The 10,741-nt window shown below is 39.9% G+C and overlaps 1 pseudogene across 1 annotated transcript; it reads left to right on the forward strand.

Annotated features, from left to right (window-relative positions):
• The first annotated feature begins 9,560 nt into the window (after positions 1–9,560).
• On the forward strand, positions 9,561–10,178 carry LOC104664465 (annotated as a pseudogene). The gene has a single exon (XR_748278.1). The product of XR_748278.1 is annotated as a high mobility group protein B3 pseudogene (transcript).
• The last annotated feature ends 563 nt before the right edge of the window (positions 10,179–10,741 follow it).

Below are 10,741 nucleotides of genomic sequence, written 5' to 3' on the forward strand. Positions count from 1 at the left end.
TCCCTGGCACAGTACAACATAGGGGGCATGCATATGAGGTTTGGAGTCAATGGAACCTGGATTGGAACTCCAGCTCTGCCACTTTTCAGTGGTAGGACCTTGGACTACCTGTCTAGCTTTCCTAAGCCTTCTGTTCTTCATCTGAAAACGTGCATTGTTGAGAGCATCCAGTGAAATCACAGGAGCACTCCACTTTGCACACAGTATTTAGGAAATGGAAGCTGTTTTTATTTGCCTTGGGGAACTCTATGCTCTTTCTCAGATCCGGTTTTGGAGGACACCCTGGTATATAGGCGTCACCCCATCTCAGTCAAGCCTCAGACTCCATCAATATCACACTCAGGCCTGACATGTGGCCTAAGCCCATATCCATGGTTCAGCTTTCCTCTTACTCCTAGTCCTGATAAAATTCCAATCACCTCTTCCTAATGTGTCCAGTAAAATGCTCAATATAGTCTCAATTTATAGGGCAGAGTTAGCAAAGAGATGAGAGACAGAAGAGAAAAAAAAATCAGAAAACTTCCAAGATAATTATGATCAGAATAGCTATGACTTCTCAAACACTATGTGGCAAATCCTGCTTTAAGTGTTTATGTGCACAGCCATCCCTCCGGGTATGGAGGGGATTGATTCCAGGACCCCTGCCTATGTCCAAATCCAGGAATACCCAACTCCTACAGTCAGCCCTGCAGAACTCCTATACGAAAGTTGGCCCTGTTTGTATGTGCATATTCACAACCCATGAATATGATATTTTTGATCCTTATTTGGTTGATTAAGAAAAGCCATGTGTAAGTGGACCCTGTGTAGTTCAAATCCATGTTGCTCAAGGGTCTGCTGTACTTACTTAATAAATTTTCAAGAGTGGTATAATTTTTAATGGTCTCTTTTACGTCTACTACCTAAAGAGATTAAATAAATTATAAAATGATGGAGCCCAATACTTTTTTTAACTTTTTTATTTTTGGAGACGTGGTCTCCCTCTGTTGTCCAGGCTGGCCTCAAACTCTTGGGCTCAAGCGATCTTCCAGGCTCAGCTTACCAAGTAGCTGTAGCCTGGTTTGAACCAAAGCAACCTGACTTGAGGGTCTGGGTTCTGAGCAAGTACTTTCTCCCTCCATTCCCTGTCTGGCGCTTTCCTCAGTTCTCTGTCCCTGCCATTTATACAAACTCTCAGGTAGAGCGCAGATCTCTGGTTTTCACCCTCACGTGCCGGACAGGCGGCTCATCCACTCCTTGTTTTGCAGTCAGCTCAGCAAACCCAGTTGCGGTGCCTGGCTGGCTCTGTCATTTATGTCAACTTCATTTCCACTGTCGTCTCGATTTACCTGAACTTATGAATTTAAAATCACTTATCGCATGTGGTGAAAGGAAACGTTTCCATTTTCTATCAGTTTTTTATTGGAAGTAGCATCCATGCTAGAGCTTCAAAGAATTCATTAGAAATATTGGACTGCAGCCAGAGCTTGAGACTCTTGGACGCTTGGAAAAAACATCTAGAAAAATTCCTTGTGAAAAATATTTCCAAATTACACTATCATTATAATTATTCTATCATTATCTGCAAGGATAGGCTGGGTTTGGGTCCTGGAAAACTTAGAGAGGTTTTAGGAAGAGCTATTTCAAAATGGCTTTTCCACCGTATTTCCCCCCTGCCCTGCTAAAAGTGTGAATAAATGAAAGACGTCAACCTTTCTATATGCAGTTACAGTCTACGATCTGGGGTATTTTATTTTATATACTTGCTACGTCTTAGGACAAGCTGCACAGTGAGTCAATATGAGAAAAGCCAATCTGTTCAAGATTGTTGAAGTTAAGATTATCGAAGATTATTTCATGCTGAAAATAGAATATATATATATTTCTGATTGATAGGATTTTAGGTGTATTTCATTTTCCCCACCCTACTTCCTATACTTTTTAGGTTTTCTAATAACAGAAAAAAATAAATATCTAAAGGAAAATCAATCACTTGATGACTTTACTGGGAAAACTCTGAACTAGAAGTTTGGAGTGTTAAATACAGTTTTAACTCTGTGTTAACTTTGTACAAGTCTTTCAGCATCTCAGAGTCCAAGCTTTTGTGTCCTCGCAATGTGTGGGTTGGATGGAACTGTGATGTTTAGTTGTCAGGCCCCAAACCTTAGGGTTCCCACAAGAACTTCTGACATTCCCTAACCCCTTAGCCCTGAACCACCCCAGGTTTCTACCAAAACAGCTCTGTGTTGTCTATTATATGTTTTACCTTTTAATATTCCCTATACTATTTCTATTTGAAAACATTTGACTTATAACCAAAAAGTTTGAAAATCTCTGGGCTAAGTGGCTTCTCACCTGTGATTTTATAATCCTCTTGTCAATCCTATATCTCATGACAACTGCAGGATTTCCCAGAACTTTCTACAGTGATCCTTCTTGGAGGCAATAAAACTCATGGAATTGGTCTGCAATAATTAACTTTGCTAAGACACTTCCCAAACTTTTTTCTTAAAATCATTACTTGCTGCGGGGTCTTATGAGTAGATAAAATAGAACTAGGTAGTCTGCTCCTCAAAAGAGCCTCAGATACTCACCATTGTCTGAAATTCCAAGACACTCATTTATGCTCTATTCCAATGTAGGTGTGCATTAGTTTCAACACATCTTTTGAGACAGGAGGAGAGAGGGAAAAATAACAGTGGGAACCTAGGGAGACAGCACATCAGATGATGGGCGAAGTGGTGAAGAAAGGAGATGAAAAGAAAATTGATGACACTTTCTACTTATGTCATATCTTATCCATATTTGGACCTCATCTTCATGGTCACCATCTCCATGCTTATGAGCTTCTACCTTCACATATGCCTGGCTTCTAACACGACACAGCACAACACAACACAACACAACACAACACAACACAACACATCTCTCCTTGTGAATAGTGCCCATAAACTCTTCACAGAGCAAAGCACCGAGGTATATTCTCTTCCTCTTCCCTTACTCTTCATTTTGGGATACCCTTTCAAGAGCATCTTGTCTAATTTTAGACATATCCCCCATCAATTATTGGATGAGCATCATTACTCAGCTATTTGTAGAACTTAATGAAAAAAATTAAGCTGCTTTTACTGGATTTAAGTCCAACCCATAGACGACCATGCTTTTAGGGAATAGAAGATGCACATTTCCTTCCATTTAAACATCTTTTGGGAAAACACAGGATGCAAAGGAGCTCAGAAAAAGCTACAAGAAAAGAACACAAGTGAGGTGGTCCGTAGATTGGAAGATTCTTTCCTAAGTGACAGAGCCTAAGGTTCCCGTACCAGCTGTAAGTCTCCTGGAATACCTTCACAGCATGCAGCTTAATCACCTTCAACAGATGTACTGGGCCGGACATGATGACTCACGCCTGTAATCCCAGCACCTCGGGAGGCCGAGGCGGGTAGATAACTTGAGGACAGGACTTTGAGACCAGCCTGGCCAACATAGTGAAACCTCATCTCTACTAAAATATAAAAACTAGCTGGGTGTGGTGGCACAGGCCTATAGTTCCAGCTACTCGGGAGGCTGAGGCAGGAGAATCACTTGAATCTGGAAGGCAGACACACTGAGTAATTCCCTGCTTATTTCTCATTCACCCAGCTCTTCATTGCACAGGTATGTCAGGGTGCTCTGACCACAGAGAACCAAGACCCAATCCACCCTCCCACAATGCACTGGTTATCTCACAACCCACAGTTTGAAACGTTTTGGAAATTAAGGGACTTTTAGTGGGAAGGGATACTTCAGAGAAGCTTTTCCCTGTAAATTTTCTCAATTTTATCCACAGCAAATATCTGAACTTCAAAAGCTTACTCAAATTAGATGGATTTGGCTTCTAGTACAACTTTCTTGAGTCTTGAAGATAGTGAGAAGAAAAAAGTCCTGCAGAAATGAATTGCGAAGAGAAGGGCTTGGGTGTTCTCATTTTGGCATGTAGCCCTTAAAGAGATCCGACAGCTCAATTTTCCAATATGATATGCAGGAAATATGAAATTAGCTCTCAATTATATCTGGTACAGTGATTATGTGCGTGGGAGGTTTCACGTGGGGCAACCTGTCACAGCCACTTTCTGAAGCTTTATTTTCCTAGAATTCAAAACCCAGCCTGTAAGAAATTGAAAGCACTTAGAAGAAAGTTGAAAGGAGGAAAATATTTACTTTTTGTTCTATGTGGGTGTCATTCCTATCTAATTTCATAACAGAAGCCTCTCTTCCACACAGGTGCCTTGGCCAACAGCAGGCCCTATTGCTGAAGTGAAAAGATGGCCAGCATCCACATGCTTCATCTTCTCCATGTAAGAAAACATTCATTTTAATCAGATCAGCAACATGCCCATCTAATCTAAAATATTATACAAATACATCCTCACTCACATGTGTTCCATGACTAAGCTTTGCCTCATGGGGTGTTAATAGAAATCTCCTGAAACAGGTGGGGGATAATCTTCTCTCTCTTTTTCCTACTGCAGCCTGGAATACAGATGTGATGCCTGGATCTCAAGTAGCCACTTGGGGCCATGAGGTGATCCACTGAGGATGGTAGAGGAGCAAAATACCAGAGGCCTGGGTCTCTGTTGACTAAAGAACTTCCAAAAGAGCCCTGGATTAACTACCTGTGGGCTGTTTTTTTTTCACAAAAGAGAAATAAATATCCTGTTTAAGCCACTATTAATGTATCTAGTAAGCATTAGTTTTTCTATTATATGAAGCTGAATGTAAAATGAATCGATATCATTAGCGTATTTATTTCAAATATCAGGTTCTCATTAGTATAAAATTGCTAAGATAAGGCAGCATGCTCTAAGGGGCACCTTATTTCACCCGCCCACCCTATGGCCAGAGTCATTATTGGAATAATTATTTGGAAGGTCACTGAGATGTTTCTCTTCTCTCTCTTCCTATCATCTGTCTTTTTTCTATGATAATTCATAGAATTTTTAAGGTTCTAAATTTCATAAAGATCACATTGAAATGATAAATTTAAAATGGCTGAACCTATCCTCAGCTAAAAGAATTACGTTCAGTCAACGATTCCTACTAAGCTGAAGTCGGTCAACTACAGACAAGGTATGGTGGGGTACCAGTTCCTCCTTGCTGTGAATTGGAGCAAATGCTGGCTTAGAGAAGGTCTTCTCTCATTTTTTCCCCCATGTTTCATGTGCTTCCCACAGTCCTCCTGCCATCGAGGTCTACACTGCCATCGAGGTCTACACTGCCATTGAGGTTACACTGCCATTGACGTTACACTGCCGTTGTGGTCTACACTGTCATCGAGGTTACAATGCCATTGAGGTCTACACTGTGGTACTCATTTCCCTGCTCTAGATCTCTTACTTTGACTTACACCAGACCTCAGTCTCTGCCCATATAATTGCTCAAGTCTAGAACCCCAATCTTCTTCTCTAAGTGGGTTTCCTTTCTTCCCAGATGCTCTACTCCCCAGAAAGGGAAGGCGAGGCCACACAGAGCCTATCTATGCCTTCCTGCCCCCGAGGCTCTACAGTGACCCTGCTCAGTGTCCCTAGCCCCATCTGTGCTGTAACCCCAGCCTGGCCTGAGTAGAAAGGCCAGGGAGACACAAAGTCAAGAGAATTTCCCCAGCCACTCTGGTCCCCATGAGCCAGTCCCAGCACTTGGAATGCTGAGGTTAGAGCATGGGAAATTGCCAACTTTCAGCCACTGTGGGTCCATCAAGCTGGTGATTTCATGTGGTTCAACTTAGTCCTAGAGCTCTCACTGTGTGTGGCTCTCCTATCCAGGGAAAACCAAACCATCTCAGGCAAGCCTGACAGAGCAGCTGCCTTTAAAAGATTCTGAATTGAGTGTGGTATGGGGGCAGGCCTGATAAGTGTGTCCTTAGATGCCTTCAAGAGCTCTGGGCAGTGTTTGAGGGATCCAACTGAACTCAGTTACACCAAGCTCTCCCCCACTGTGGCAGGACTTCTGGTCATGGGGTCCCCTCCCTGCAGGGCCCTTCCATCATCCCAGATCCTCACGCAATGGAGTCTCTCTCATCCTCACAAGCTCAGCTCATGTGTTCCACTTAATCATCACTGCATCTCTGGCACTGAGCCTGGACCATAAGAGATGGGTCATTTGAAGAGCTATATGTCATAGCTCTTTTCATGGTCACTTGTTTTCTTCGGGCCTCCTGACATCCACGAAATGTATTGTCATTTATAAGCTTGAAAGCGAGTTTAAGCAATAAAATAAAGTTTGTTAGATGGCTGGGCATGGTGCATCATGCCTGTAATCCCAGCACTTTGGGTGGCCAAGACCGGAAGATCACTTGAGCCCAGGAATTTGAGAGCAGCCTGGGCAACATAGCAAGACCCCATCTCCAAAAAAATAAAAAAATAAATAAAAAAACAAAGTTTGTTAGATATGCATATCCATATCTTCTCTCTATAAAATTATAATAGAGTTACTATAAATAATTTTAATGGACTATTACATAAATTAATACATTGTCACTTATAACATTGTAGTTTACATCTCTACAAGACAGAGATTTAAAGAAAACGACCATAATGCCATTCTTATACTCACACAAGAATTTCTTAATATTCTCAAATGGTGCTTAGACTTCCTCAATTGTGTGTGTTGTTTGAAGCAGGATCCAAATAAGGTCCATAAATAGTGATTGACTAGTATGTGTCAGTTCTCTTTTAATCTATAGATTTCCCAGTTTCTTTCTTTTTTCTTGTAAATCTTGTTGAACACACTGGGTCATTTGCTTTTACAGTTTCCTGTAATCTGGATTTTACTAATTGCATCTCCGTGGTGTTGTTTATCATGTTCCTCTGTTTCCTGTATTTCTTGTACATTTGTCAAGAATACATCATCGGTGGTGGCATCTCCTTCCACCCAGTGTTATACAATGTCTGGTTTTCTCTCTTTTTGTGATATCATCATCTGTTGATCTCCGCCTAACTCCATTAATTCTTTAGGGATTGTAAATGTTGTCATTTTTATTCTATCATTCCTACATCATTGATTAGTTAGAATATATCCACAACAGGAAACACCTCTTTATTCACCAATTTTTACCATGCCTAGCATCATCCAAATGTGACTGATGAATTTAATTAAAGCATCATTATTCATTTATGGAGTCAAACAAATTTGATATGTTTCAATTCATCCATTACAGTTTTATCCTAATTTGGAATCAAATTGTCTGACCCCAGGAATAAGAACTATTGAGTTGCTCCTGAATCTGTTTGAAACACCCTTGGTAGTCATTTAATTTCTTTGCTTCCTGGTGTGACCAATTATTTAAGGGATTTGGTTCTTTTTCGTGGGAAATGGTATCTAGATCCACCATTGGGGAATGAGGAATACTAATTACTACTGGATTGGTTGTTTCTAGGACTTTGCAGGGTACAAAATTGGGGCATTTTAAGTGTTTTCTTTTAAGTATAAATTAAGTCATACACTTATGCTGGTATTTCCATTTCAAAATCAGGACTACAGTTTCACACAATCTCATCAATTTTCTTTTTCTCACATGACAAAAATCTGGATCTCAATGACACCAACACCATTTCTCACTTGCTTTATCCACACTGCTCACACAATAGCCTCAGAAAAACAAAATCACAACTACCAACACCAAAGTGACTGGTAATCATATCAGATTTTTTTTTAAAGTTCTTTCTGTCCTTTGGGATATATAATGAAATCACTATGACATAAAAGTTGCTTTGCAGTTTGGAGATTTCTGAAGGAACTTAAAACCAAGCTTCCATTTGACCCGGCAATCCCATTAGTGGGAATATACCCAAAATAAAAGAAATCATTCTAGCAAAAAGACACCCACACTTGTATGTTCATCACAGCACTTTTACAACAGCAAAGAATCAATAAGATGCCCTTCAACATAAGTGCCCAGCAATGGTGGGTTGGATAAAGAAAATGTGGTACGTATACACCATGGAATACTATGTAGCCATGAAAAAGACTGAAATCATGTTCTTTACAGCAACATGGATACAGCTGGAGGTCATTATCCTGAGCAAATTAACGCAGGAACAGAAAACCAAATACTGCATGTTCTCACTTAGAAGTGGGAGCTAAACATTGCATACTCACGGACATAAAGATGGGAACAATAGATACCGGAGACTGCTAGAGAGGGGGAAGAGGGAAGGAACAAGGGCTGAAAAACTACTTATTGGGTACTATGCTCACTATCTGGCTGATGGGATCATTTATAACCCAAACCTCAGTGTTACACGATGTACCTGGGTAACAAGCCTGCATGTGAACCCCGAAATCTAAAATAAAAGTTGAAATCATAATAAAATAAACTAAAAGTTGCTTTAAATAGTTCCTCCCTGTATGTTTATGACATCAACTAGATGTATATTTAAGTTTATTTTTTAATATTTAGGAGGTGCTTAAGTTAACTTAAAATTTATGCAACATGTTTATATCATTCTAAATCTCTAAAACAAGATATAGCCAAAGCTCATAGCTTCTATCATTATCTCATTCACTTTGTTGCATCATTTTTCTTGTAGGTACCAGTTAGCCATTCTGTGTGTGTGTTTAGTGATCTTTGCTCTATTTTAAAAACATAAATAAATGTGTGTATATATTCATATCTTCCCTTTTCTAGAAAACAGCATACACTTTCTCACTTCACTTTTGCGTATAATAATATATCCTGAAAATCACTCTATGGTTTTATATAGAAGAGTTACTCATTTCTTTATAGAGCTATGAGATATTCTTCCATGTGGCTGGACCACAATTTATTTACCCAGACACCAATGGATAGACATTTGGGTTATTTCAGGTTGCTTTTCTTTTGCTATGATAAATAATGCTGCAAGGAGTAGCCTTAGGAATAAGTGTTTTTGTATTTTTGGCAATCCATCTTAGGGGTGGGTCTCCAGAAGAGGACTAAAGAGTAAATGTGTATATGATTTTGCTATACATGTTGTCAAATTCCCTTTCATAGAAGCTGTACCTTCTTGCATTTCCACCAGCAATCTCTGCAAGTGCCTCACTCTTCACAGTCGCTCCAATAGAATTCATTGCCAGACTGTGAGCTTTTTGTCCCTCTGCAGAGAGAAATGGCATTTTCATGTCGCTTTAATTGGCATTTCGCTTACTATTAGTGAGACCAGCATCTTTCTCAGGGTTCAGCTCTGTTTTCAGATAAATGCATTTTAAAACATCTCATAAGCTATGCATTATTATTTGGCCTTAATTTATGGGTGCTATTTTGTGATACTGATTAAGTGCATTTGAGCTGGCTATCCAGCAGATCTTTGTAAGCACGGATCACCAAATCTGTCTGAAGTTTCTGAAATCTCTTCTACTTTAGAATAGTACACTTGAGAAGTAGTATTATCAGGACTGAGGTTTAAACTCTTTGGCATATCTGGGGTATGTGATTGGAAATGTGTCTGAATTGGAATGTCGCCTTAATGAACACATGTATAGAGCTTCACTATATATTCTAATGAGAATTCTGTACCAACACAAACCAGGTACCTCTTCATCAAGAACTTAACCCAATTAGACTAGCGAACAATACAGTCAGGATGGCTAAAGGTGACCCCAAGAAACCAAAGGGCAAGATGTCTGCTTATGCCTTCTTTGTGCAGACATGCAGAGAAGAACATAAGAAGAAAAACCCAGAGGTCCCTGTCCATTTTGCAGAATTTTCCAAGAAGTGCTCTGAGAGGTGGAAGACGATGCCCAGGAAAGAGAAATCTAAATTTGATGAAATGGCAAAGGCAGATAAAGTGCGCTATGGTCGGGAAATGCAGGATTACAGACCAGCTAAGGGAGGCAAGAAGAAGAAGCATCCTAATGCTCCCAAAAGACCACCGTCTGGACTCTTCCTATTCTATTCAGAATTCAGTCCCAAGATCAAATCCACAAACCCCGGCATCTCTATTGGAGACGTGGCCAAAAACCTGGGTGAGATGTGGAATAATTTAAATGACAGTGAAAAGCAGCCTTACAACCCTAAGGCAGCAAAGCTGAAGGAGAATTATGAGAAGGATGTTGCTGACTACAAGTCAAAAGGAAAGTTTGATGGTGCAAAGGGTCCTGCTAAAGTTGCCCGGAAAAAGGTGGAAGAGGAAGATGAAGAAGAGGAGGAGGAAGAAGAAGAGGAGGAGGAGGAGGATGAATAAAGAAACTTTATCTGTAAAAAAAAAAAAAAAAAAAAGAACTTAACCCGATTAGACAGTCCTGTTTAGCAAAAAGAAGGACTGGGGAAATGGTTTGTTTAAAATAGCCTTGGAGAAGGAACACACTTACAGGCTAGGTTTTTGCATAGGAAAAATAAGACAGGGAATTGAAGAATCAATAATATACCCCTCATATTTGCTAAAGAAATGAAATAGAATGAATTTCTGAAGGGCAGAGATAAAATGAAAATGGACCGATAGAAGAAAATTACTCCATAGAAACAAAAACAAGTTCAACGGGGAAAAGTAGAAAGAAGCAAGAGCCAATTCCCTATGGACTCCTACAATCTCGAAGTCTCTGGCTGCCGTGAGAACTTCCCAGATCTTTGTAGTTCATGTAATTTTTCACACTTTTCTGACTTATTGATAAGATCAGCCATTTTTGCACTTTCTTGATTACATTCAATTTAGCACCTTATTGCTCGTATCCTATCTTGTATTACTCTCCATTTGTTTCACTTACATGAAAGACTCTCAAAGGGTTGAAGAGCCCAAGAGATTCCAAG

This window comes from Rhinopithecus roxellana, chromosome 11 (genome assembly GCF_007565055.1).
Source record: "Rhinopithecus roxellana isolate Shanxi Qingling chromosome 11, ASM756505v1, whole genome shotgun sequence".
In the NCBI taxonomy this organism is placed as follows: domain Eukaryota; kingdom Metazoa; phylum Chordata; class Mammalia; order Primates; family Cercopithecidae; genus Rhinopithecus; species Rhinopithecus roxellana.